General features: G+C 44.2%; 2 protein-coding genes across 3 annotated transcripts in view; both read left to right on the forward strand.

The window, feature by feature from the left end:
* Positions 1-27,523, forward strand: part of UFD1 (ubiquitin recognition factor in ER associated degradation 1) — a 436,293-nt gene that overhangs the window by 43,525 nt on the left and 365,245 nt on the right. The gene's annotated exons all lie outside the window — the stretch shown is intronic.
* The window catches only part of GNB1L (G protein subunit beta 1 like), a 43,645-nt gene continuing 32,225 nt past the window's right edge, over positions 16,104-27,523 (forward strand). The window contains exon 1 of the mRNA XM_075109972.1: positions 16,104-16,229. The gene's annotated coding sequence lies outside the window, so the exon portion shown is untranslated. The remainder of the gene's footprint in view (positions 16,230-27,523) is intronic.

Here is a 27,523-nt window from a genome sequence, read left to right on the forward strand (position 1 = left end):
TTGTGAAATTAGTCATTGCAACCACAAATAATTTGTAGCGTGCTATGGACAAAGGAGAAAAAGAAGCTGGAGAATAGAAGGGGAAATCACTGTGGGCACAAAGAACCAAAGTGAACAGGAACGAGGGAGGAGAGAATGGCTGGCAGTGCTGTACAGGATATTGAGCTAGGCCGTAGGCTGTGCTGGATGTGCTCTCCTGCACCTGTGGACTGGGAAATCATAGAACAAAGTAGTTCTTTAATGTCACTTGAGAGTCCTATTAATCTATGCCCAAGGTGTCTTAGGGAGAGGAAGATACCTGACTTTGCACCAGCAATAGTGCTTTTATGCATATGTTAGTTGATGGTATTCCTTGCACGTATCTAGATGTGGCCCCACCAGAAGCATGCTCATGGGGCTTGTCACAGGTGCCTTAGGAAAATCTGCAGCTATGGCCATTGATGCAGACCAAGCTGTGCCTAAGATACATCTGTCAAGGGGGCAACACTGATAGTGTAGTTAGATATACTTTTATATAGGTTAAAGTATATTAAGAACACTTATTTTTTTACATTTAGTAAAAAACTGGGAGGAATTTTATTTCTTTTTTTGAAGTACTGGCTTGTGGAAGATGTCACAATCTGAATTGCTAATCTGAATTACATGGATCTAGTCTCTGCTGGAAATGAAGTCCAACAGATCTAAATTATAGCTGGAATTTCTAAGCTAAAAATCCAGGCATCCTTCTGAGGCAGCGCTTGATAATACACATATGACCTACATCTAGGAATGATGTCCTTTGAATCATGCCTTTTCCTACAGCATAGCTTAGATTTACTGCTTGGGGACACGGCTTCTTGGGTCAGTTGTTGCCAGGGCCGCACTCACAGCAGTATTTAAGAGAGCTGATTAGAAGAAAGCGATGTAGATAAACCTTCAGTTTATGTACATAAACAGTGTAACTGGCATGACCATGGTTTTTTCCAGAACCATTAACCAAGTTTGGGAGGAGGAAGATGTAACTCAGAGGTCAAACCTATGAAAGCAAAGCCTCATTGACACACCAAGAGCTCTGTGTGAATTTGGTTCTAACCTCAGAAGCTGGGGAGCTGTGAGGGAAGGATGGGAAGGGAAGGAAGTGCCACACCCACTGAAAAGCTTCCATTTTGTTTTCTGGGGTGAGAAACCTGACTTTTGAGCCTAAAATACAAAGCTGAAGGTGTGCTGGATTTGCTTGGAAATGCTGCAAAGCTATTCTCATTTCCTCTGACTGTTGCGAGGTTGGCCTTTTTCCATGGCTAAGCCCCAGTTCTTAGCTGGCCAGGATGAAGTGGCAGGAGAAATTCACTCTCTCTTTCATCTTATAGCGTATCTAGGAAGGCAAGAACCAAGACTTTGAACCATTAATTCCTAAGTCTGTGGCTTGAGTTGCTGCACTAGAAACTGCGTTTTAAGGGTTTTGTCTTCTCTTACCAAAGCTAATTGTTAATTGCATCTTCTTTTCTCTAGCCACTGCCACAAGGAATGACTGCCTTCTGCGCTGATGACAGATCTGCCCCCGTTACCAGACACTGCTCTTTTGCCATCTCAGTTTCATAACAATTGCCTCTGCCTGGGAGCCAGTGGAGCAGCCATGTTGGGCAAAGCAGCGCTCCGAGGAGAATGATGGATGACGAGTGATTCCCTTCGACATGGCTGGGGCACTGAGGTTGTGCTAATTTTTTTATCCCCTCCCCGTATTCCCCCTTTCCCTGCTCTGAATTCTTAAAACAAATTGTGACAATGCTGTATGAACAACGCACACAGATGATGCTACGGTAACTTGAAAAAACATGTTTTATGGCACTGCTACGCGTCACTTTTGTCAAAAGTGTCAGGAAAGAGATAATTGCTACAGGTGGCAGAGGCTGCCAGATGACCACCAGAGGGTACACAGGGAATAAATTTGACTGCCCCTGCCAAATTTCTAGTGTTTACACCAGCGGTACTGCTTCCTTTTCTCTCACTACTGTCAGATATGTCATTTTGCTACAGCGTGCATACTGGCCTCCCTCCTGTGCTCAGGGAAGAAGCAGGTCTGGCACATACCATGCTGAGGGTCTGTTGGGCCCTAGGGGATGGGTTTGCAGTGACGCAGTTATACTGGCACAAACCTCTGGAGATGATGTACCAGCACAAAGCAAAGTTTGTCTGGAAGGAGTACAGATGTCCTCATGGAGATGGGTTCTCAGGACCCGATCTCAGCTGTATTGTGAATCAGCTTTGTACTCACGTACTTCCCTGAAATATTCTCTAATAGTTGATTTGAACAGTCTTTAGCAGAGATCATATTTCTAGTTTGGGATTCCCTTTATACTTCTTTCATTAATAGAGGGATTCTCCGCAATCAGAGACCAGCACTGCAGAACAGCTGGATCCATTTTGGCTTGACAAGAGGCATGGGCATTTTTTAATACATATATTTATGGCTCTTGTGAACATTCAGAATGCTTTTTATAAATATTAAAAATAATCAAGGGTTCTGGAAAGAATTCATACTGCATTGCCATCATCTGCAGGAGTTCTTCCATCTTCCTCTAGAATATGTATTACTAGCTGACACTGTGAACTAACTGGTCCAGTCTGGGAATTTCTAGCTACAGCTAGAGGAAAAGGGAGGCTGTGAAGGGAATTGGTATCTCTTGATCATCAGAGAGAGCAAATATAATACAGGCGGCAGCCTGGCTGCCCCTGGAGCAAGTCAGAAGCAAGAAGCTTGCAAGCAGGCACCTCAGAAGGCTCCCCAGAGTTTTGCTCTGCCTGCTGCACCCGCTGTGGTTACTTGGTAGGTTACTTGCCCTGCTTGTCTTGAGGTAGCTAGAGTTGAAGCATATGTTTTCCATTTAGAGCTTGGAGGATGCCCAGGTCCGACTTGGCATGCTGTCTGCACTGGGCATCAGCAGTACAGATGTGGAAACCACAAACCCGATTAATATGAGCCTAGAGTAAAAACTCAAATAAGCTTATAAATAAAACCAGACTTGCAGATTATTTGTTTCCATATTAGTCTATAATAGACCCTACTCAATATGTTTGTTTTATTTGGTTTGGTGACCGACATAGGTATTTATATTTCCAATAAAAAATTAAATCAGAATACAACAGACAAAGTAAGCTTAAATTATTTGTGCAAAAGATGATTGCAACTGTCTGAAGCATGTAATTCCTTACATGAAATGTTAGCCTGCTTTGAACAGAGATGTGACAAACTGCTCAGTATTTAATTTATCATTCCATCATAGCTCCAAATCCTACATTTATATATTAAAATTGACTCCTAAATGCACTCTAATCCTCAACTAACAATCCAGAGGTGTTGGATGGCTTGGTAGGTCTAATTCTTGGTGTAAGCACCGTCTGTGTGATCTTGGGTGAGTCACTAGTCTTAGCTTAAAGTGGTGACTATCTTTGTTCCCCGGCCAGTCTCCTGCTGAGCTCTGGGCATGCTTGAGGACCTCCAGTTTTCTTTTCCAGTGCAACTTCAGCTGCTGTGGTGCAGGTAATGAAACCATCCAGAGAAGAGAGTTCCGAAGAACCAGCCGAGAAGATTCTTCAACAGTGCTGACAGACGTTTTACTCAGTGGAGATGATCTCTTTCTGGGAACTGCTGGCCCTTTATCCAAGGTGAGATTGCCTTAATTCAGCTCCATTTAAGCACAGCTGTACCAGAAAAATCTATGGTTTGGCAGCAGCAGGGCATCTAGTTTATTTTGCCTGTACTACGACACCAAGGATGGGACACCTGCACAAAGCCTGACATGTCTTTGAAGTGAGATTTGTGGTACCAAGGCCTTGTACACCTCTGCAGTAAGTAGTATCTACAAGTGATCAACTAGGCCTACCTAGTTTTCAGACCATACCAAGGTGTTGTAGCTGGAATTGTGCTTCTTTCCCCTAGACCTCCTAAATAGACAACAGAGGGAAATAAGCACTTCCACATGCTGGTTTGGATCTCATATAGGCTGTCAAGGGAGCATGCAGCTCTTGCATCCCAGTGGGATGGACCTGAGCCTTGGATAAGTATTTGCAGTGACTTTTTGTGTGCTAGTGGGGCTCTAAGACAAATGAATAAACAAACAGTGCTCTCTTCCCATCTTCACCTTGCAAAAGCATAGGGGAAAGGCTCTCACACCCTTTGTTAGGATGTCAATGCCAGAGGAAAGATACCAGCAGTTATTCCATTCAATGGTCCAGTTTTTCTTTCCGATTGTTTCTCTGGGTTTCTTTTTTATTACACACACACCCCTTCAGCTGGTTGAGCGATGGCCTGTTCTTATGAAACAAGTTTTCAGCTTCACAATGGTCCTGACTTCTCATTGTTTGAAAGGCAAGAGGGTCACTCAAAGTAAACTCTCTCAAGCTAGATAGTGTTTTTCCACATGGAAATGTTGGAGGGCCACTCGGTGCTTCAGCCCAGAAAGGCCAGAAGATGCCTTCAGACTCCCCAGGTGCCTCCGTGTTTGTTTTCTAATGTTATTGCACATACAATATCATTAATACTATGTCCAAAGCTTGTCTTTTTAAACAGAGTCAAAACATCTAACCTATTAGTCAGCCACAGGGAAAAAGGAAAGGATTAAGTCAACACTGTATGGAATTAACCCTTTCCATTGCCCAGAGAAGAAATCAAAGATGATACAACCTCCTTAAATTGCAGAAGGCACTTGATTGTTTTCTCTCACAAAGTAGTGGAAATAATTCCTCTTACTTTGGCACTCGAATATAAAATGCAACAGCCTGTGTCTTGCAGGAATCGGAAAATACTGACTTACAAGACAGCATTCTCTTTCCCATGGTACATGAAGGGCAGGAAATTTCCCTCCCACCCACCTTTTTCTTTTTTTGAATCTCCATTTCCCTGTGGGCTGCCTCAGGTACTGGGCTAGGCTTGGCATGTAGACACAATTAGAAATATAGGCGAGACGGCATGGAGCAAAGTGTCCAAGTGCTGAGTGAGTACCCAATGGGCCGTAGCAAAATGCACAACCAAGTCAAAGAAAAATGGAAAATATTTCATAAAATTCATCTTTGCATCCCTTTTTCCAATCTTGATATATGGCCCCTTATTCACAGCTGCCCAAGCCCCAGCCCGCGTGTAAATATGTCAGTGCACCAATGAGACGGAACATGGTCACAGAAACACCAGCGGCTGTTCCCAGATAAAACGCTGAGCTGGAGCCGAGGCGTTTATTGTAAATAAAGATCAAGGCAAAGCAGCAACATTTCTGTTCAACTTAAGCCTGCCAAGGTTGCTAGTCCCGCTTCTTTCACGACTACCATATGTCCACATGGATTTCCCCTTCCAGAAAGTGACATGTTACTCTTCTGACAGCTCTGTAGCCATTGCGAGTTCCTCGATACTTTCCATGTGTTGCTTTACAATAACCTGGAAACGCTGGTGGCAGATGGAGCAACGGATGCATGTGTGGGCATGAAGGGGAGAGGTAGGCTTCCAACTGTTCAGCTCCGATACTGCTGTACCGTAACGGGAACTTTGCAGGGCCTGGGACATGTTAATGCTTTTTTTGGTTCTGCTCAGTAGAGGGCACTGGATCCTATAAAGAGGAATTGATACCGTGAAGCACAAAGGGCCTGATAGCTTTAGCAGATGGACTAATATTTTTTCCTCTGGATACTGGTGGTGTAGAAGAGAAGTCTGAGGCTCTGTCTGCTGCATGCCAATTGACCGAGAGACAACCATGGCATGTGTTAGCAGGTGATAAACTCATGTCTTTTACATATATTTTTTATTTTAATTAAAGTGGTAGCTACAAAAATCAGTCATCTGGAAATCAGGTTGGCTGAAGTACTGGCTATCTGGCATCCTTCTGAACAGCAGCACCAGCCAGCTGATGCCCCTGGGGGAGGGAGATGCAAGCACCTACAAACCAGAGCCTGAACAGCCAGGCTGGGGTGGAAACTAGTTGAATTGTGCAGGCTTGTTCCTGCAGCCCACAGGGAGCTGAGGGGCCCACAGGTCTGAGGGGAGGTGGCTGAATCAGGGAGTTTAGCCCTCTTTGTAGCCCCCTTGATCCGAAGTCCCCACAATTTCACTACAAAGTTATAATTTTTTCCAACGAGTTCGTATTGTTCTCAGCAATACCCACAAGCAACGCACTGATGATCCGCTCCACTCTCCCTCTCTTGTCACTGAGGTCCCTTTGCTGTGTGCAGGGGTTTGCATTTTCCTCACTCATGGCTCAGATGAGCTGTTAGCCAAAGGGACTAACAAAAAAAATATTAGGAATGTGGTTTTTTCAGATTATTGTTTTTTTTAAGTTTAGGTGGATCTTGTGCATGTATGTTGTAACATAATTCTTTTAATAATAGAAGTTTTAATGCTAATAAAGAACATATATTAAAAAAACTTCCTAAGCCTTCATCTGGCACTAGTCTAATAAGTTGAAGATTTGGCACAATTTACTCATATAATTCAAGAATAAGAGCTGAAATTATTCATTCTCCACACTGACAGGTACTGACCTAAATTCTAGAGCTGACCTAGGGTGCTTCATTTTAGACGATAGCTCCAAATGCAAGAAAATTGAATACTACTGCAATATATGCTTTAGCTCTGCTGAAGAAAACTGCAATGCTGTTTCCCAAATTGCAGCTAGCTAGTTATTGAGGGGTTTATACTTCTATAGCAACACATCTCACCACACCCCAGCAATTGCCAGACCCAAACTAGAGGTTAAACGTGCTGGAAAATGTGGCAGTAGCTTCCAGCATTTGCTGATTCCTGAGCTTAGTGGGACTCCGGCCGGCCTGCCTTGCACAGTGGCAAGGCAAGGCTCCGAACTGGGAGAAAGGAGCAGCTTTTCTTTCACACACCCTCGTTCTCACAAGTCTGAGCTCCTGCCTTCGCCTTGGCAATGCAACATATGGTTCAAGAGCTGCCCGTGCGGCACAGGTGGCTGGCCCTCGGCCTGTAGTGCTGTGCCGCTGCTCCAATGTACATCAGATAGAGGCCGTGATTGCTAAGGGTTGTGGGTTTGGGTTTTTTTATTAAATAGGTCAGCAGGTCCTGACAGCTGGCAGCCATCTCCAATCCGGGAGCTGTGCGATGAAAGGCCATATTAAGGCAGGCTCCAGTGTATCTTTTTATCTGCTCTGCTTGGTACGGCATGTTCCAGGTGGGGACTGGCAGGATGCTAGTGCTAAACCCTGCCCTACTGCTGTTCCCTAGTGACAGCAGCGGCATCCTGGCTCCTCGTCCCGTGTTCGGATCCCAGCTCCCTCTGACTGCCCTGGAAACTATTGCTCCCATCGCAGTTCTTTGATATGTGGAGACTTCATGACTTGGCATCCGCATTATTCTGGGAAGGGAGATCAATCCCTTTCACAAACAGATGTGCTCTTGAAGTGGTTCCTATAGTCTGTGTTAGGCTAAACCAGGTCTGCATTTTGTAACCAACTTCACCTTCCACTGCAGAAGTCTGATACTGTGCCTTCATTTCTGGTACCATAAATCATTATTTCTTAACGCCACTCAGCAGAGAAGTAGATAGATGATAAACTTGGCCATAAGTTGGTTAAGTAGCAATTTCCCTTAGCAGTTTTAAATAGTGATTTTATTTTTTTTTAACAGTTCCTTGACAGGTTAATGGGGTACATGGACAGAAGGCTTCTGCTTTATCCCCTGGAGCCCTGACAATCTGAGGTGTGGCCTGGCTCAGCTCCTAGACGTGAGAGGGAGGAATAACTTGCACTTCTCCCCAGTGATTTCCTGATGCTTAGTGGTGGAGAACAGACACGAATCACTCCAGAAGGTACTGTGAGCGCTTCTAGGTGTCTGATCTGCCAAGCAGGGTTGGTAGCATCAGCTCCCATAAGATCGCCCTCTCTCAGAGGCCTGACATCAAACTGTGTAGGATTTTGTTAGAAGCCGACTGAAAACGTGGTGCTGTTATTATCTGACACTGGCTGAAACAAAAGCCAAATGTTGATGAATGTCTGATCCTAAAAGTAAACAGTTTGATTTTTTTTTTTTTCTTTTTTTCTTTGCAAGTCAGGGGCCCTCTAGGGTTTTATCTGATTTTGGCAATCTCCTGCACATTTTGGGGCCTGGAGCATGGTTTTAATTGTTACATCACAAAAGTTGCCAAATAGTGTTGAATGCTCCTTAAAAACTCTCTCAATTTTATGGAACTTCTCAACGGCTTGACTAATACAATAATTACTGGAACTCGGCTATGTTGCCTAGTGGCAAATGGAATTTTTTCATAATGATGCTGTCTGTCGTTAATAGCAGGATTTGTTCTTTCTCTCAGCGGGAGAGAGGCCAGAAAGCCATGGTATCTGTCTTTTTTAATGACAGCCAACAGCAAACGGATAAAATAATCAATTATATCTACAGATAGGTAGATAAAGTATAATTTATCATGTCAAAAACAAAAATGTTTTTAATTGGGCTGTTAATCATTTTGTAATTTTAGCTAAAGAGATGGGGGCTCTACTTTGTGCGCAGACATCACTAATATTTCATACAACATTAGCTGATCTTATTATAGCTTTAATAATAGTGTTTACTACTAACTGCCAAAATATAAAATGCCACTTCTGCTCTCATTAGCCAAAGCCTTTGCAGTTATAAGGGGATGCCCTTCCCTTTTATTTTTCTCCTTCTAGAAAGAGCCAGGAAAAAAAAGGGGGGGGATTCAGCTGACTAATCAGCTGTAGCAGTTTCTAGAATATGCTGATATTTCTGTTTGATTAGGAGCACCCATACTAGTTACCTGCAAGTTGTTACTGAAGTGATGATTTATTTTATTTTATTTCTTTTACAGCAAAGCATATAAGCAGATTAGTATAATGCAGCAAAGATTGGAAGTTGGGAGTTTTGATTTCTAGCCACACCTGTGTTGTCTTGTGGGAAGCAGGGCAGATCATTTCATCCCTCCTAACTTGTTCTCCTTGTCTGTAATGTAGGTATTAGATAGCTGCCTCATCAGGTGGATGTAGAGTGTGTAAGTGTTGTAAGATTCCTGAAAATTTGGTATAAAACATCTGGAAATATATCTGCAATAGCAACCTCTCTGCTAGCTCTTTGAAGGAGAAAATGGGAAGTTTATGGCTGGACCTAAATCTTCCCCATATTATAACTGAAAATGTCCTCATGATGCTGCCTGATTTCAGGATCAGTGAGGAATCATCTAGCAGAAAAATCTCACAGCACTGGGATACTTTGGCTGTCTACTCTTTGGTTCCTACTGATACCATGAGCAGATGCCCTGTGTGGGACCAGAGCTCTATTTTACATATAAATTCTACATTAAAAATAATGCCAGACATGCTAGGAAAAGAAACGTGACTCTCGAGCACCCCTTTGCCTCAAATACACTGGAATTACTTCCCTGCTTTAGAAGTGTTTTGCAGAGGAAAATTAATCTCCATTCCTCTTAACTTGGTTTCCCTCTGAAAAGCTCTACCTGCCTAAATGAAGAGCTAGCCTCTAGAGTACCTGTTTGGGAGCAAAACATGCACTTCACGTTGTTTGGCAAGGGCAGATTTCGCTTTCAGTGTTACGGTGGGTGTTTCTGGCTATGGGTTTAATTTTATGTCCATAGCATCTCCCAGTGATGCATGTAACAGAGAGGGGCAGGGCTGCCCTTCCTGTAACTGAATCTTCCCTGGGAGTGGGGCAAATTTAGTGGATTGAGTGGGTTTTTTACAGGTCTAATGGCAGGATTGAAGCTGTATTCATACTGGGAAACAGGGAGGAGAGGCTCTGGGGCTGGCTTGCCCAAGCATAAATAAATTGGAGGTGCACAAACATTCAAAAAATTCCCAGAGAGTCACGTTGCACAACTTAATGGGCCTGGTGCCTTCACCTGTGCCAATTTTATGTGACTCTTAACTCTGGTATTAAATAAAAACGAGACTTGCTCTAATGACATCAACAGCCTGCGGTGAAGAAAATATGCTGCTACTTTGATACAGATCCCCTTTTAAGGAGGACAGAGTAGACAGCCAAGGCTCGTTTTCCCATCTGTTAGGTGAATGTTACGTTTCCCTGCTCAGAAGCATGCTTTCAACAACACTCCTCCGCTTTCAGCGTTACAACAGATGATTTTTAATAAGAATACGGTTATCTGCTGCCCCTGGTTTTGCCACCTTGATTTTACTCTCCTTCTCCTTTACATGAAAGGATGGAAAAGGGGGACATGAGTTGGCTGGGGGAGGGGAGCAAATAGCATGGGGAGGGCATTAAATGAACCAGCTGTTACGTGTGAAGTATCTGCTTTCTAATTGCTTCTATTGGAATTCAGGGGAAAAAGGCACTGGCTACACTTAATTAATAAGGCAGGACTCACATAAACTCCAGCTGTGAGCACAGGACCAGTCTTTAAAGGATAAGCTCAGGAGGTGGGGCAGAGAGTTTGATTTCCTTGCACTAAATCCTGTCACATGCTGCTGGTAGTGTGTGTGTCCACTTAAGCCTTTTGGTTGGTCTGTCTGAACCAGACATGAGGTATCTGTTGCTGTCCACGTGCCCCACCCTAAGAAAAATGATCTGTCCTCAGAAATCAAAGGTGTGAGGCTGTGTTTCAACCTAGGGTGAAACCACTGCATTTTCACTCGAGTTTGGAAGCCCTAAAAAGTGGGGATGTTTGGATCAAAGGTTTTCATTCAGACTTAACAAAAGCATGGGCTTTTGCAGCTGGACGGACTTCACCCCTTGGCCCTCTTTTCTGCCTAGTTCCAGAGGGTTTGCATTTGGCGTCCTGTCAGCATGTCTCTCTCAGCTGGGCTCTGGCTTCAGGAGCTATGCTGCAAGGGGACCACTGGTGGGGTGTTTGTGCAGCTGATGCCTCCAGACCATGTCCAAAGGCCATTTTCCAATGATCCGGCTGAGGAGAACAATGCCCAGTTCATTTATCTTTTTTTTTTTTTCCCCAGAAGGGCTCAAAAGGATCATCAGGAATTTCCCTGAGTTATAGACAACGCCCCTAAAACCCACATGAAGAAGTGAATGCCGCAGTGTTCCCCCGTTTGGTCCTGCTCCAGGTCTCACTGCGGTAAGATGTTCCCCACCACCAGTGCAAGGTCTTCCTAGTCAGAGCACAGCAGTACTGGGGTCTGTGCTGAGGCCAAAGTCATCTTCCACTTCCCATGGGATAGCACCTCTGGACTTCAAAGCTTGTTGTTTAAGTGTATTATGCTCTAGGAAACAGTGGAATCAGGAAGAAAAAAGCGGAGGGGATGTTCCCATGTAGTTGAGAGCCTGTTTTTCCTCACTGGCTGTGGAGGGAAATGAGCTTCCTGCTTAAGGTGAGGTGTCATTTGCTGGATGGAAACCTTTGTGTTGCAGCTGGCCCGCTCCTTTCGGTGCCACCGCTCAGGGCAGGTCTCTGCCACTGTGTTCGCTCTTCCTCCCAGGCCCTCTCCTTTCCTGGCGCCATGCTCCTGCCTTGCATCAGTCCCGATGCGCCTCAGATGAGTGCTGGGGTCAGCGCAAGGGAGGGGATGTGGCCATGTGGCTGCGAATGGGTTGGGAAAGGAGGAGCGCTCATTTTGGAACGGAGAGCCCAGCTGTTCATTCTCAGCACACCCTTCGTCCCCAGGCTGGAGCTGAGCAAGTCTCTGTTTGGTGTTGTCATGGCCCTTTTCCCCCCCTCTCTCTGCTTGGGATCACCCACCACCTTCCATGAGCTCTGAACATGCAAGAACCCTTTGGATTTCTGGTCAGAGCCCTTTGTTGTTTTGAAAGGTACGATAATCCAAGTCTCAAGCATCTGGGAGGATTTTGGTGTTTCACTGTGCCTGATTTCAGTGACAGCTAGGCCTGGTGTGGGACTAAGCACACAGATGCATCAATAGCCCCAGTCCCTTGCGGTAGCTGCATGGAGCAGGACTTCCCACCCAGAGAGAAAAACAATTCTCGGGTGTTACAGCATGTTTCCAAGCAAGCAAGGTGGGGCTTCACTTTGCAAAGCTCTATAAACAGCAGCTCTTTGTCTCCTCCGTTTCTCTTCACCCTGAACGTGTTGCTGTTTTCAAAGGTTGGTTTCAAAGTGCTGATTCACAGCCACCAGCCCTATTGTTTTGTCTGAGGAGATTAGGGCTGAGAATGTTGTGGTTTTGTAGTGAAAAGACTCCATTGGAAAGAGCAGCATATTTGACATGAGACTGTTATTTATGCTCAAATAACCATCTCATTTAAGGATGAGGAGTCTTTTTTTTTTCTTCTTTTTCTTCTCAAGTTTAGATCAATCATGTATGAAGGCAAACTCCCACTCAGCCTCCCTTGGTCCCTAATATTTTAATTTCATTCTTCTGCTCATTATTTTATGATTTTGTCCTTGACCGGAACATTTCTCTCTTGTTCTTCCTTACATGCACCATTAAGGAGGGAAAGAACTTACATTTAAAGCTCAAGTCTTGTGTAGCTCTTAAGCCATAAATAATATTTATGCAGATTCTAAGATTATTAAATCCTTCTAGTTAGCCTCCCTCTTGCTTTTACAGCTCATCTAATTAGAGGGGACATATTCTTTTGAAATGTCTCTTAACTACTTCTGTTTCGCTTTTGCAAGCAGACCTGAGAAGATAGGATCTGGCTGTATGCACTGCTGATTGGAAGGCTTGGCACAGTAACGCAAAAAAGCGTGCCTGCAAGAGCACTCACTGTTGCACAGAAGAAACCTCCAGAGAAGCCCTGGAATTCTGTGACGTAGTCAACTTTCTAAATACAGGTGAAATTGAAACAACCAAAATTGAAATCTGTCTATCTGGGGAGAGAGGTGCATTCAAAAAAACATTTTCTGGAGAGGGCTGACAGGTACATAATCAGTGAAGGGAATGCTTTGGTGTGAGGAGATAGTTATGCTCAGATAACTGGTTTTGGACAGCCATAAGAACTAACCCTTTGGCTCTGTGCATCGCCTCCCCATAACTCCATATCCGGCTCCTTCTGATACTGGGGCCGGGCATCAGAGCACTGGGCAGCTGAAGCTCAGCTTTTCCTTACAAATGCAGCCAAATCAGCCACAGCAGTTTGCAGAGACCCTGAGACTATAGTGCTGAGCTGCTCTTCATTCCACTTGATGGAATCTGCTCACCTCAGACAGCACCTGAGGGGCACAGCCAGTTAGTCAGGCCTTGCCAGGATTACAAACTATGGAGCTGAGCATGTGGAGGAAAAACATCCCTACTAGAGACAAAGCCTCACCGTAGACAGCCTACACAACAGTACTATCTCCTTCAATTAGTCCATGGTCATCAATGAGGCAAATGTCTCTGCCTCCAGAGCGAGACAGGGTGGTGTTTTAATAATAGGCGTAAATCTATTGTGCTTTTCTCCTTGTGACCTAGCATATTCTGTCAGGGCAACGCATACCCCAGAGAAAGGAGTAGAATTTATGTGTACAATAAAACAATAGAGCTTCAGTGACATCAGCTGTTTGACAAACGTTAATATACATTTGCTATAAAACAGGCAGCAATTACCAGAACGTGATACCCAAATAAAAATCCATGAGCCATTTGCACGACAGATCTTCAATTTACCCTCATTCATGTGAAAGAGACACATAAAAATGATATCCATGCTTAAAATCACTTAGAAGCAGTCTGAGAGACCCCACAGTTGCAAGTGATACTGCAGTACTTAGCTAATACTCATGTTTCGATGGCTTTGCCTTCATGATTCTTCCAGTGGTTCCTTTATGTTTTCTGGTATTTTGCCAAACACCTGTGAATCAGTGCACAACAAATATTCCTGCCATTTAATTTAGCCTTGCACAGAAAGGCTATATTAGGCCTGATGCAGACCTAATCCCAAACCTCTAAAGAGGTTTAAGGCACTCTGGTTTCACCTAATCCCGAAACCTAAACCAGAACCACTGAAAACCTCCATAACACCAAAGGAATGGGCAAATAAAGGGTTTCCACTATGAAATTATTAAAAGGACACAGTGTATCTTTTGGCTTTGAGACCTAAAGCTTTACCTAAGGAGCTTGGACCGTCCACAATAAAAGTGTTTATTTTGAAGATAGGAGGTTGAAAGGTTGAAAGGTTTATTTGACTAGAGGGCTGATTTCACCCCTCCCGCCCAAAAAAAGGAGAGGGTTGAGCCCCTAGAGGAGTGAAAATGGGAAAAGGGATGAACAAGTAACAAGGCAGGGGCAGCCCAGCAAAGCAGCCAAAGAAAATGAAGCCCAGGTTTCTCTCTAAGCCTCAGCCATGGCTCTCTGTGAGAAAGAGCAACAGCACAGCCCCTGGTGCCCAACTGGTCCCTGGTGTTCCTCGCAGCAAACGCGTAAGGAAAGAGTTATCAGTGATGATACAATAAATTAATTGCTGCTGTTCAAAATGGAGAACCTGCTCTTTTGAGACCTTACTGATGGGAGACAACATGTAAAAATGTGCACTGCAATGGAATTTTCAATTACCAATTGCATCCAACTGTAATAAATTTGATCTTGCATTAATTCATGTTAAATTAGTTTGATTCTGTCATTCCTGAATTCTGGTAACCACCTTATCCTGCCATATAACTCATTATCTTTGTGTTGTGAAAGGGGTATTTCATTTTTCAAGGCAACCGTTGGGAATATTAACTGTACCATATTCTAATAAACATTTAGCTCCTAACAAATTAAAGACCTGAAAGTGTACTGCACATGTGGTTTCATTATGCATAGCATTTTATAGCAATGATCTGCTGCTCTAAATCTCTTAATTCAAGTAATTTCAGCAAAACACATAGGGAAATATGGGGCTATATTTGTGCATTATACAATACTGAAGGTATTTATCTGCGCTTAGGACATTCCTAATACTGAGAGGCATAGCCTCCTCAGTGTGCTGCATTATTTCACAACACCTGAATGCCATTTAAGAGCTCTTTACAGCAAGGATTTAGGAATCAGTGTTCCTACTGATGAGAGGTTTGATATAATTTGAGTAGAAAAGCAAGCCCCAGATTTAGCTTCACCAACTCTCAATAAAATCTCAATGCCTTTATTTGCATCAACAGAAGAGGAACAGAATAGCACTTATTGAACAGCACTGTGGTACTCTAGGTGTAATTCGGCTTTGAAAGACTTTTTGGCTCCATCAACAAAAATGGCAGGAAAACTGAACGGCATTAGTCTTACAAGGTCCCAGTCTTCCTAGCTGGAATTATAGCAGTATAGCCTTGTGAAAAGCTACATAAATGTCAAGGTTTTTATCTCCTAGCCAGGCGACACAAGCAAATGATGGTTTATTTGCTTTCCTTGAGCAAGTCTTGGTGTAGCTGGAGAGCAACAGGGGATGCTTAAGAGGGGAGACCATGCCCTTCTGCAGTGCTGTCATGTGTATGCGCCTGCACTGAGCTCGCCATTGCCTGCCTGAGGAGGGTGGGTGGGTATGTTCACATCCCACATAGCGTTTTTGGTTTAGTAGCAACAATACATACTGGGTTCTTTCACTGCTGCCTGATTTAGTCCAATTGTGACACCCGGCCATTAACTTCCATTTGGAACTACTTCAGGAGGCAACTCTCTTCTCGAAAGAGGCTCTCCTGCAAGACAGCATCCGGAAAACAAAGTGTGGCTATGTTGCACTGAACGACTTGGGCCTGTTTATCCCAGAACAAATCCAGGTTGACAGCGGCTGCCACGGGAGGCAAATGAATTCGGGCTGACGGTAACGCCGTGCTCCACAGAGCTTCTGGCAAGGGAACGCTGTGCAAGCGGAGAGCAGGAGAGCAGACTCCGCTGCCAGGCCCGCGCCCGCAGACCCAACTCCAGAACGAAAGCGTGGCGAGTCACCTCGGTCGCGAACCGACTCGGTGCACGCTCGATGGCGCTAAGAGGCAATAACGGCAGTAACGGCGCCCCGGCCGAGGCCTCCCCAGACGGTTCAAGAGCCCCGCTACACGCCCGCCAGCTACTGTCCTTCGCGCGTCCCTGGCACGGAGCAGCGACAGGCCCCGGACCCGGCCTGGCCCTGCCTCCGCTGACGGCGGGGCCCCCCCGGGCTGCCCCGGACCCCGCAGGCCTCCCGCGCCGGCCGGCTGCCCCGCGGCCGCCGAGGGCCCACGGCCGAGGGCCCAGCGCATGCGCCCGCCTGCGCCCCCGTGCGCGACGCCGCGGGCATCGCGCTGTGCTCGGCGCTCTTCTGCCTCTGCCTGCTTCCCGGAAGGCAGCCTTAGGTGGAGCAGAGGAGCGCCGAGTCATCGCTGTGACGCTTCCTCCCCCGCCAGGCGGAGCGGCGCCCGGTGAGCGGCGATAGGGCGGGACGGGCGGGGCAGCCCCGCATCCCGCCGCCGCGGGGGAGTCGCGGGGAGGCGGCCGGGGGCGAGGGCGGAGCTGGGGTTGGGGTGACGGGACGGCACGCGGCGGCTGCCGGCGCTGCGCTGCCTCTGAGGCCGCGGGTCTGGGGGAGAGTGCGTCTGCGCGGAGGCGTCGCCATGGCAACGGCGGGGCGGCTCGGGCTGCCGCGTGCGGGCGCGCGCCGGCGGGACCGTTATACCCTGCCCGCCTCGCGCCTCCTCTCACGGGCGGCGGCGGCGGCGGCCGGGGTCGACCCAAGTACCCCCGGGCCTTTCATGGGCATCCCGGCCTCTCTTCACCTCTCCCGGGCCCTTTCCTCCCCCGGGCACCTCGGCCTTGCCTCACATCCCCCGGGTCCTCTCCTCCCCTGGGCCTTCCCCGGGTGCGCCCGGGCCTCCCCTGGGCCCTCTCTTCCCCCGGGTACCCCAGCTTCGCCTCTCTTTCTCTGGGCCTTCCCTGGCTTCCCCCGGGCCCCCTCCTCCCCCCGGCACTCCTGGGCATCCCGGCCTCGCCTCTTCTCCCCTGGGTACCCACCCCAGGGCTCACCCACCAGAGTCTGCCCCGGCCAGAGGAGCGAGCGGGGCCTGCCAGACGCCCAGGAGGGGACGGACGCCTGAGCGAGATGTGCCGCTTGTGGCTGATGTGAGGCTTCTGTTAGATAAAAGTCGTATTTTGGTTAGAGTCTGTGTCTGCTTAACTGCAGCTGAGCTGCTCTGAAGCAGTTTGCCTGGAGAGTCTATGTGCAAGCTGTCTTCTAGAAGCTGTAACACTAATGCCTTGTGCTTTGCATTCAGAATGCACTCGATCAAATATGCAATAGTAGTGAGCCATAAATACCAAACCTAGTTGAAACGGAGCTTACAATTCCAGTGTGTTGGATTTTACAACTCTTTCATAACAATCCCAGCACTTTTTGCCTAGGACCAAGAGAAATGAGAGGTTTTTAAGGTATTTAAAAGTAAGTGACAGTGAACAAGCTTATGTAAACACTGCAGAACCAGGTGAGGCTGGGAAATGCATCTACTGAATTTCACACCCAGTTCTGTTTATGGAAAGCAAAGCCTTGGGTGGGTTGGTGCATGCCCTGTGCCTTCCCCCTGCTGTTTGCAGCTCTCTAACGGCAGTCCAGTCCTCAGGAAGGCTTGTGGATGAGTAGTATTTTAATACCCTTCAGCTGAAAGAATTTGTGGAAGTAAAGCATAGTGTTGTTAATAATACACATAATATAGTAATATGAAAAAATAATATTGTATTTATCAACTGGATAGAGCTCTGACCAACCTGGTCTGGTCTCGCAGATGACCCTGCTTTGAGCTGGAGATCAGACTGCAGACCTCCCAAGGTCCCTTCCACCCGGAGTGATTCTGTGACTGTATAATTAATACACTGTAATTTCATAATTCAAACTTCTACTCAGATTTAGCCTTCAGGAATCTAAAAAACTAGCCTTGCTTCAACAGATTGACTTGAATTCCTAGGGCTTTACTCTGATTGCTATCAGAAAATGAAGCAAATCTTGCCTAAATGGATTTTTCAGATTGATTCATTGAAGGAGAATGGAAAAGATCAACACCGCTCATTTCTCTTCCCATAGTGCAGAACCTGGGCGTGCTGCTCCTTGCTCTGGGTGCAGCAGCACCGGTGGTTGCGGGTACCCAGGTTTCCTTGCCTTTGCTCCCTCTACTGGCAGTCTGATTCTGCAGCGAGGTATTGCACGGTTAGCAAGTGTGTGAGAATTAGTCCACACTATAGGTATTTTCAGCATGGGTGCCTTGTTTGCTGCATAGCATTTGATGGACCTAGCTGGCATTCTGAACGTAATCGTGCAGTGTTTGGATGGCATTGCATACTGATACCTGACATTTGGACTCTTTTACTGGATATTTTGCTTCTTAACCAGTGCTGGTTGTTTAAGAAAATGCCTAATACAACTCCTTGATATGCCACCTTAGAGTAGAAAATAATCTAAGGTCCAGATTCAGTAGCTTCATTTTGAAATGAACAAGGTAAAAAACAGACATGGTTTGTGCTCTGCAAAAAATAGAGAGTGTGAGAGATGGAAATCTGTGTGTAACTTTTACTCTTTCTCTGGCAATCTTTTTGAAGAGCAGCTCTCCATGCTTTTTAGCACAGTCTCTTTGTGACCTATCATTCTTCCAAAGCTTCTTCCACCAACCCCCAATTTTAGTAGCATTTCTGTGAGGCTTTTAGAGAGGTCTCCATGACTGGGGAGTGTTTCATTAATAATGTCCTGTCTGCATAAGTTATATGGAGTATAGAGGACATTTTATTTATTTTTAACTAAATTACTACATATTAAAGAAACTACTGGAATAACTTCTTGTTTTTTAATGATTCCTAATAACATTTTTATTGATTTACAGGTAAACTAGTTTTTTCTTGTCGTAAAAATATCCTGTGATCAGGAAATCTAACACTGTTTGTTCTGACTCAGATGTGTCATTATCAGTTATAAACATTCTGCAGATGGAAATTATGTTGGTGCATGTGTGGGGTAGAAGCCAGTTTCTGACATCAGATAATTAGTCTGGTTTTGGTTAATTGGTGTAAAGACTTATTTTTAAGCATTAGAATTACAATATTAGAAATATAAGAAACTAGGGAGCAGCTCTGTTGACTAAGTACGTTATGCTTTTCCTGACCCTGCTGACCATTTTAGAATACTGTGAGTTTCTTTCTGCAAAGAAACGCTAAACTGCTGACCCGTGTATGTTCTTACGTTCTAAAGAGACAAATTTTTTGGCTGTTTATCACATAGTACATCAGGCTATATTACATTTTGTGTTTGCCTACCTTTTAATTTTAATTTGAGTGCTATTTCTCTGCAAGCTCAGCCGTAACAACATACTATCTCATTGGAACAGTAAGAACTGTAAACCAGTCGTCACTAATTAGCTTATATGGGAGAGTTAGTGCTGAAGGTTCAGGTTTTCCAAAATGAAATTCTATGAAGCACTGTCTTTGTCGGGGAAAACAGCTACTATGACTACTCTTCTGTAATAAATAGTTTTGTTGTAGCTATGTTGGGTTATATATGTATGTCAGTGAGATTTCTCAGATCAAGAAGACAAATTCAGTTATGATAAAACAAAGGTTGAACTTTCCTTTTTGGATGCCTCTTCTGAGTTGTAATGGTGATACATTACTGCTGTACAAACTTGAAACCTCAGCACAGGATTACATGTTTGCGTGTATGTCTTTATACAGAAAAAAGGTAAGTTTAGTAGCAGTAATAGTGTTTTGATCCCAAAAATATCTGTGTGGATAGATTTATGCTTTCTTTGTAAGAATGCAGCGTGACTGCACTAGAATATACTTGGTAGTACAAATGAAGGGTTTCAAATTAGTAATAGCTTGAAAACTACTTTAGCTACTGGGTTTTTTTTCCCAAATTATTGGTCTCTGTGGAGCAGTAAAAGTGATCACAAAGCAACGAGAAAGAAATAATTCCACAAAAAAACCTGCACAATATTTGCCCAAGCAAACCAGCTTGCTTCTGAGCTCTGTGCTAGCACGGTTGTACAATAAAAAGTGGGTTTTTTTTCTGTTCATAAGCAATAGAAATAATTTCACAACTGTAATGAATGCACTTCTGTGGTACGTGTTAATTATATGCTGCTAATGATGGCATAGCTTGTCATTTCAAAAGTTGTTTCAATGCCATTTATGACTTGGTGTAAATGCTCATATTGTCACAGGTTTATTTGAAAGAACTGGAACTTTGAGAGATGTCAGGTTTGCTGTGGTGAGAGAAGTGACTCATTAAACAATAGGAGCCAGTCACCAAGAGTAGATCGTAGAGCACATTTAGGCTACAGATATTAGAGTCAACAGATTTACTGAAAAAAAGAGGTATTACTGGATGTTGTTTAAAAAGGCATATATTAGCCTTGAAAGTTTCCAGGCCACTAAACTGGAGAATCCAGGCTATGTCATGATTCAGAAGCATTTAAACTATCAATCAGTCTCTTCTGCATCGCAAAAGTGAAAGTTATAGGGGAAACCACCTTGTCTATAAATGGATTTACCAGCACAGGTCCTTAGAATTGTAATATCGTGCTGCAAGCAAATTTGGAGTCTTAGGAGCAAAAAACCTTTTAGTCAGCAAATTTTTTCTTTCATGATTTATTTTTTAAAGGTCAGAAGGTGACTGCTAGAGTGAAAAAATAGTAATTTGTACAGGAAAACCTTCCCAGATGAGATGCAACCTTGCCCAAAACTTCTGCGCGTACAGCCTAAGTTTCGCAGAGCTGCTGGGTGACTGTTGGGTGTAAGGTAAAGCTGAGCAAGGAAGAAACAAAGACTAATGTTTTGCCTTTTTTTTTTTTTTAATTATTCCATAATTTTCAGTAGAAGCTATATTTCTTTGATTTAGGGGAGGGAAGGATTCTGCTTTAAAACATACTCTTAGGGCAGACTTTTCGTGCTTAGACAGCTGGAGCAGCTGTAGATTCCCCACTGAAATGAAAATGCTACAATTCAAGATTTAGAAAGGTAAAAAGTGTGACCAGAGCATTAAATAGAAGGACCATATGATACCAAAATTAAGCTCTGTGTTTATTATAAAGAAAATCCTAGTTGTAGAAGGGGAAAAAAATGAACTTGTTCCACCACTTTCTTTTTTCCTCAGGAGAAAACACAGAATATATCCTAGGTAATAAATCTGTTTTATGGCTCACATGAGAAAGGGTGGAGAAACTCCCATTATTTTCTTCCCAGAAATTGAAATGCACATGAGCTAACATGGGAGACACTGGGATTTTCATCCAACAAATGCACAGCTGGCTTCTGCTTTTATTATTTTTCTAAGCCTAAGAATTTTTCATTTGATTAGCTGGTGGCTGACAAAACTATCCCTTGCCCAGTGTTTTGTATTACTGTATTTGTTGTTAGCAGAGTAGGTGTGATGCAAAAAAGATATTGTAATACATACCCAGAAGCATAGCTCAACTTGTTCAGTTGATGAGAAATTTCTACTTGCCTCTCCTTAAAATGCAAGTTTCTATCATCAGGCTTTGAGTTTGAATATCAAGAGAGTAAATTCTTGAGACCTAGAAAGAATTGTGTAAGCACTTGAGGATTTTATTTTTTTGTTGTTACATTCGGATTGTAGAATCGCACGATGCTCTATGCACATAAATAGTTGGGAATCAGTTGGCAGTCTACAGTGCCAATTTTGCCATGAGAAAGTGGTGAGACTACTTGAGGGGAAAAAGTCCTAGTTAGAGTTAGGAGGTGGGAGAAGTAGAGCTGCAAACAAGATATATCAAGGATTTTAAGTGTATACAGGGTGAGCTGTGGAGAAGACCTGTGGACACACTTAATGTGAAAAAAACCCACAGATGCAACTAAAACAATGAAACCAAGTGCTAAAGTGAGCAGAGACATAAATGTGGGAGGATGGGAGCCATCTAGGACTGAGGCTGCTCAGAGCCGTCCCTGTGCAGACCTCTGTAAAGCCATGGAGTCTCAATTTGCAATCAAGGGGGGGGAATGGCCTATCACAAAACTTCTTGTGCCTTCTGCGGAATAAAACATACTCAGGAGCCCAATATCCTGGTCTGGTTTGAATTGACCATTAACAGCAGGGAGAAAGCAGACTGGTTTCATCTGTAGTGACTCTCCTGGTGTTTGAAGTACTAAGCTGTGTTGCCATCTTCGTTGTCCTGGGCAAAGCAATGCTAACACCTTCGCCAAGTAAGCAGCAGAGGAAGAAGAATGCAGTTTTATCCCAGATTGGTAGGTCTGCGTTGCCCAAGTGTTCAGTGTGTTTCTAATTGTTATTTTCAAAAATTCCAAAACAAGGTGATGTGTTCTGGAGGCAGGAGAGAATGCAGGCTATCTGCTTCCACTTGAGTGTTGTGTGATGTCTTCTCTGGTTTTAATTTGTAGCCATTTATAAATCGTAGACGGTCAAAACCATGTAAGAAATTTTTAAGTGAAATGACCTTGAAGGTGCAGGTTAATTACAAAGCCAAACCTGTACCTAATTTGAGGTCAGTTTTCTGTCTTTTTATACCGTGGCTGGCTGGGGAAGGAATGATTTTGTGACGATTAGTAGAACCTATGTACTGTGTATCTGTGTTCTGACCTGGCTCCGTTGCACTCACTAAATAGTTTTTGACAAATTTGAGCTCTGCAACCAGAAGGTTATGACTTTGCTAAATGCCATGACATTTTCATGGATAAGGAAAATTACCTTAATGGAGAAATAGGAGACCTCTGAAGTGGCAGTAGATCATCACGGGAGCTCTGTTTTGGTTGGATCTCTCTTAGAGACTTTGTCTGCTAGGGATCAGAATACTTGGTGTGTGAGACTGTCACTTGGGTCACGGAAGCGTGTGAGCCTGTATCTGCGATGGCTGGTTCCAACTGGGTGTTGCCCAGTGCAGAGGCCCATGGCAGTGGTCTGTCCAGCAGGGGCACAGTCAGTGCAGCCAACTTCACCATCAGCCTCTTTTTTCCTCAGTCTGCCTAGTTAGAGTTTGCATCTTTGGCCTGCCAGTATTTACCTGTTTGCTCTAATAAATTTTCTCTTCTGTGATGGGCCTGTTTGACCTTTTGGAGCTGTACTTTGAATCCTTGCACCTGTGTTAGACCCTTTGATCCTTTTGTCCCGATATATGACATGATGCCACGTTGGTTCCCAGCTGGGTGAACATGTTACTGTGTGACTGGAAGGGATGTGCTCCTGGCATGCAGCTGGGGACGCTGCTGCTTAGCAAAGGCCCTTGGAGCAGAAGTGGCTTGCTGTGGTGGCGCACGCTTTTCTGGCAGCGCAGCACCATGGCCTTTCTTTTGCACTCTGATCCCTTGTCCCAGGTGCAGAGGGGTCTCCCAGCTTGCAGAGAGGGAGAGCCATAGTGCTGTGCCACATAAACAGGTGACGCACAGTCTTAACTGCAGAGAGGTCTCCAGCCTGGTACTGTTATACAGCATTTATGCTCTTTGTGTGAGATTCACCAGGTCTGCTGTTGGTAATAGTTTGACTGTATTGAACAAGGCTCTCAAATTTGAGAGGAATTGGGAATGTGTGAAACATTCAGGACCTTTTTAATTGTTCCTTCCCACCCACCCCAGCTGTGTGTTTAGCCCCTTCCCACCTTTCACTCCAACAATTGAGGGTGTTGGTTACTTCCTCCTGTGTTCGTGTCAGAAAAGCTTTTTATAGTCCGTTTTTCCAGTCGGCATATGTACTTCCTCCATTGCAGCTTAACGCATCATTCTTCCTACTCCCTCCCAACCACTGAAGCTAATGGAAAGTCTTCAGGGTATTTTATTTGTAATAAGAATGGAGCTGTGGGGTTGGTCATTATTCCTGCTTCAAAACGTGTCCTTCGACAAGCTATGTTTTGTTCTTGGTAAAGAAGCAGCATGTAAGGAAGCAAGGAATAATCAGCCGTATTTAGTTTACAGGACATTTAGTTTGAACTGGACATTTCCAGCTCAGCTTTTGTTTGGCTGAATATCTATGTAGAAAACCGAAAGTTTGTCAGAAATGTGAACAGAAGCGGCTACATTCTGGTTTTTGACAAAAAAAAAATCTTAATAGAATGCCAAAAGTAAATTAATGACTTCTTCATTGTCATCCATCCCAACTTCTGCAAGGATCACAGATGAGGCGAAGGCAGTCTAGGAGCTCCACATCCACTCATTATTTTGCCCTGGACAGATGAGTCTGGCACACTGACAGCACCTGAGCCTTGCGGATCTGGAGCTGTGCTGGAGGCCTTTCCTTTAAGCAACATCGGTTACACCGAGAAGGAAGGAAGGTGGCACGGCCACTTCCCTTCATTGCCTGACGGAGGTATCCCTGTTCAGGACAGCATGCGTTGCATCCTGCTTAAGGAGAGCACAGCATATGGCTTACCATGGCTTCACTCCTGCTTGCTGGATGTTTTTATCACCATTTGTCCAGGACTCTTATTTAGCCCCAAAATAGAATTAGTAATATTTAATATCACAGTCTTTTTCCCCACTCTGTGACAGATAGCTTATTGAGAATATCTCATGGGAATACCCTTTATTTCCTACATTTTGGATGATATTTCTCAATAAAGGTTATGTTTTGGAACTAATTTTCCAATTAAAATTTTTTTTTTAATCTTGCAAGGTTTTCCAACACTGATGAACACAGCCCCGGTCCTTCAGTGGAGTGGCATGTGCAGACACGGCCACTGTGGACTAACTAGCTCGCTGCTTCAGATCTTTAATATTTTCAGTCTCTATCTCAGTCTTTGTTTATCCCAAGTGACTAGTTTTAAAGTGATATGGTAACTCTAATCCAGTCTGGGCAGGAATTCACTCTTCTCTTTTCCCATATACTACCTCCACTGTAAGCTTGCAGCAAAAAAGTGGATCTGAGGGACGTGGAGCTTAATTGTGACACTGGGCCTGAGAATCCTTGCGCCTTAAATCTCCTGTCTCACCATGGGACGTCTAAGGTCCTGACAGGTCATTTTTAGCTCTTTTTGTATTCTGTGATTACTCTGTGAAAATAACATTTTAAAGGCACCTGCTTATTTTATTACTCCAGTGCTAAATAATTGAAATCAGCACTTAGCATTTAATTATAGTTATTTTATACCATAAATATTGTGTAGTGCCTGATGATGTAATTGGGCATTTTTATAATAACCCTCTATTTTTTAAAATAAGGGGGAAATCTCTGAAATTCATGCCTTCATGCTCATGCCCATTAAATGTGGTTATCATTATCTAGTGACGACATATGTTCTTCCTAACTAGGATTCTCTTCTCTTTCATGCTGATACTATCTCCATGCTAGATTATTCCTGTCCCTACTAGCACCTTGGGGCAGGAGTGGGAAGTAAATGTGTCCCATATGGCCACTTCAGGCAGCAGTTTTGGGTGTGGGAAGATGGGAGAGGAGAGGCAATGAGGTGGAGAGACAAGGTGGTCTTCATGCCTGGTCCTTCCCACACTGTCACAGGAGGGGGGCAAGCAGAGGGGGAGCTGGGCCATGACTTTTTGTACTGTCGAGCTTGTTAGGAGTAACGTGGGAGTACACTGCATTTGGGACGGGGTGAGCTTATTTGCTCTACCAAGCGAGGGGAAGGGAGCCAGGGAGGAACTGTGACTCTGAGTCACCCGTTCCTCCTGGAGCGCCTCCTGGGGTGGTGCCGCTACATGCAGCCCAATACAAGACTGAGCCTGAAGGCTTGAACTAGCTGATTGCAAATATTTTACAGAAGTCTTATTTTCTGGTAATTACTTTAATATGATTCAGTGTTTTCTCTTTTGTCTGATCTTGTTGATGAGCCTTCATGCCTGATCCTTCCCCCACTGTCATGGGTGCTGGGCAAGCATTCCCATACCATTGGTGCCATTCCTGCTGTGTTTTACCTCTTGGTTTTGGGGGCTGTGAGTAGGTGCATTTTGAAGGGTTGTTGCTGTTTAGTAGAATGAACCAAGAGCATGTCCTTGCAGAAGAATGGCTGATCCTGGACCTGTTCTTTTGAAGGCTTTGCAACTAAGCTGATTCAGACAGTGGAGGTAGAGCAGTTTGCAGAACTGGGGTCTGGCTACTGTTTGCCAGTTCATATTCCTGGTGATTCCTGAAATCAGAGCTCCAGTGGAAACCTGCAACTCCTCTTCTGCGGCAAGTGTTATGTATGAACTGAGTCCAAAGCACCCAGTGTTCAACAGATATATGACGAATGGCTAGGATTTAGGTTCTAGTGGGTCACCAACAGTATTTACTAGACACTAATAATAACAGTGAACAGACTCATTCCATTCACAGATCTCTAGAGTTTTAAAAATCCAGCAGAACCAGCAAAATACCTAAAGCCCAGCCACTGAAATCCAGCCAAGTTTTGTAAAGATTACAATGGTAGCTTCAATTAAATATGAATTGTGCACTTTAAATGAACAATTTATTTAAAAGGAGTTATTTTGCCAAACCCTAAATGTACCAATAAATAAACCAAAAGAATCTTACATTTATAAGGTTTAGAAAAAACCTTTCAGATATTTTTAATGCTTTTGTTTAACCATGTGATTCATATTTAATCCTAGTTAGGCCTAAGTCATACATACGTATCTTTACAGCAGGCTATATGCGTCTCATAAGCAACTGACTGGTCTGTGTTATTGCATTTGTTCAACACGGGTGGGGGGAGAGAGGTGTAGAGTACAACTCTCTTGCATAATCTTTTGCATATAGTAGGAAAAAAATCTGTCTCACATTATACCTGCAAGAAATACATGGGTGCTCATAATTCATATTATCCCATAAAATTTAGAAGAGCATTCAGAGACTGCAAATGAAGGTAATTTATGTATAAAACCTCATCCATGAAGAATTTATTGCCACAGTAGGTATAATATACTTTGGCACAGACTTCTTCCCTGAAACTAGTACTTGCAGACTTGAAAAAGGAACATACCAAAGACCTTGCAGGTTAAACTATAATCTGGTTTTATACAAAACACATTATTATTAAGACTTTTGTGTTCGAGAGAGCTAAAGCCAGTTGCTAAGTTATTGTTCCATGGCTATTGCTGATGTGTGTGAATATCTTCACTATGTAAGTAGTCTCTTTAAAATCAGGGTGAGTTAGTGGTGCCACCTTTGCGTAATTACTGATGTATGTAAGTATTTTGGACCTTAATGGGAACTGAGGAAACTGCAGAAGTCCATTTATATAAAACATTCTAATGTGTAGTGTCTAAAAATGAATATTCTGCTTTGCAGAGGTCGTTCACTAGCAATTTCTTGAAATCCACATTTCATTTCCTCCTGCAAAGACTGCCCTGGGAACATGGGGCCTCACCTTCCTCTCTGCATTTGGGCAAAACTGCCAGATAAAGTCTATGGGATCCATCCATTTTGTTGGCATTTTGAGACAGAGGCATTTCTGTGTGACCACAGGGAGATATGGCTTCTGTGTCCCAGTGGGTTCTTCTTGCTGGTAGACTTGGGCACATGGTGGCAGAAGCGAGGCCAAGGCAGAGCTATGGTTACACCACAGCGATGTTGTGCATAGCCTTGGGGGGATTTCAGCACTGTCTCCTCAGTGCTTGGGTGGCTCGTGCAGCTGGAACAAAGATATATTTCCTTTTGTTCCTTCTGCTGGGGTCTGATTTCTTTTTTCTTTTGAGATTACATTGTGCACATATGCTTTTATAATTATTGCCTCTTTTTGACCCAAACACTTTTACTTCCATGAAAGTTAATGACATGAAGTGAAAA

Source organism: Phalacrocorax aristotelis, chromosome 15 (assembly GCF_949628215.1).
Source record: "Phalacrocorax aristotelis chromosome 15, bGulAri2.1, whole genome shotgun sequence".
Classification (NCBI taxonomy): Eukaryota; Metazoa; Chordata; class Aves; order Suliformes; family Phalacrocoracidae; genus Phalacrocorax; species Phalacrocorax aristotelis.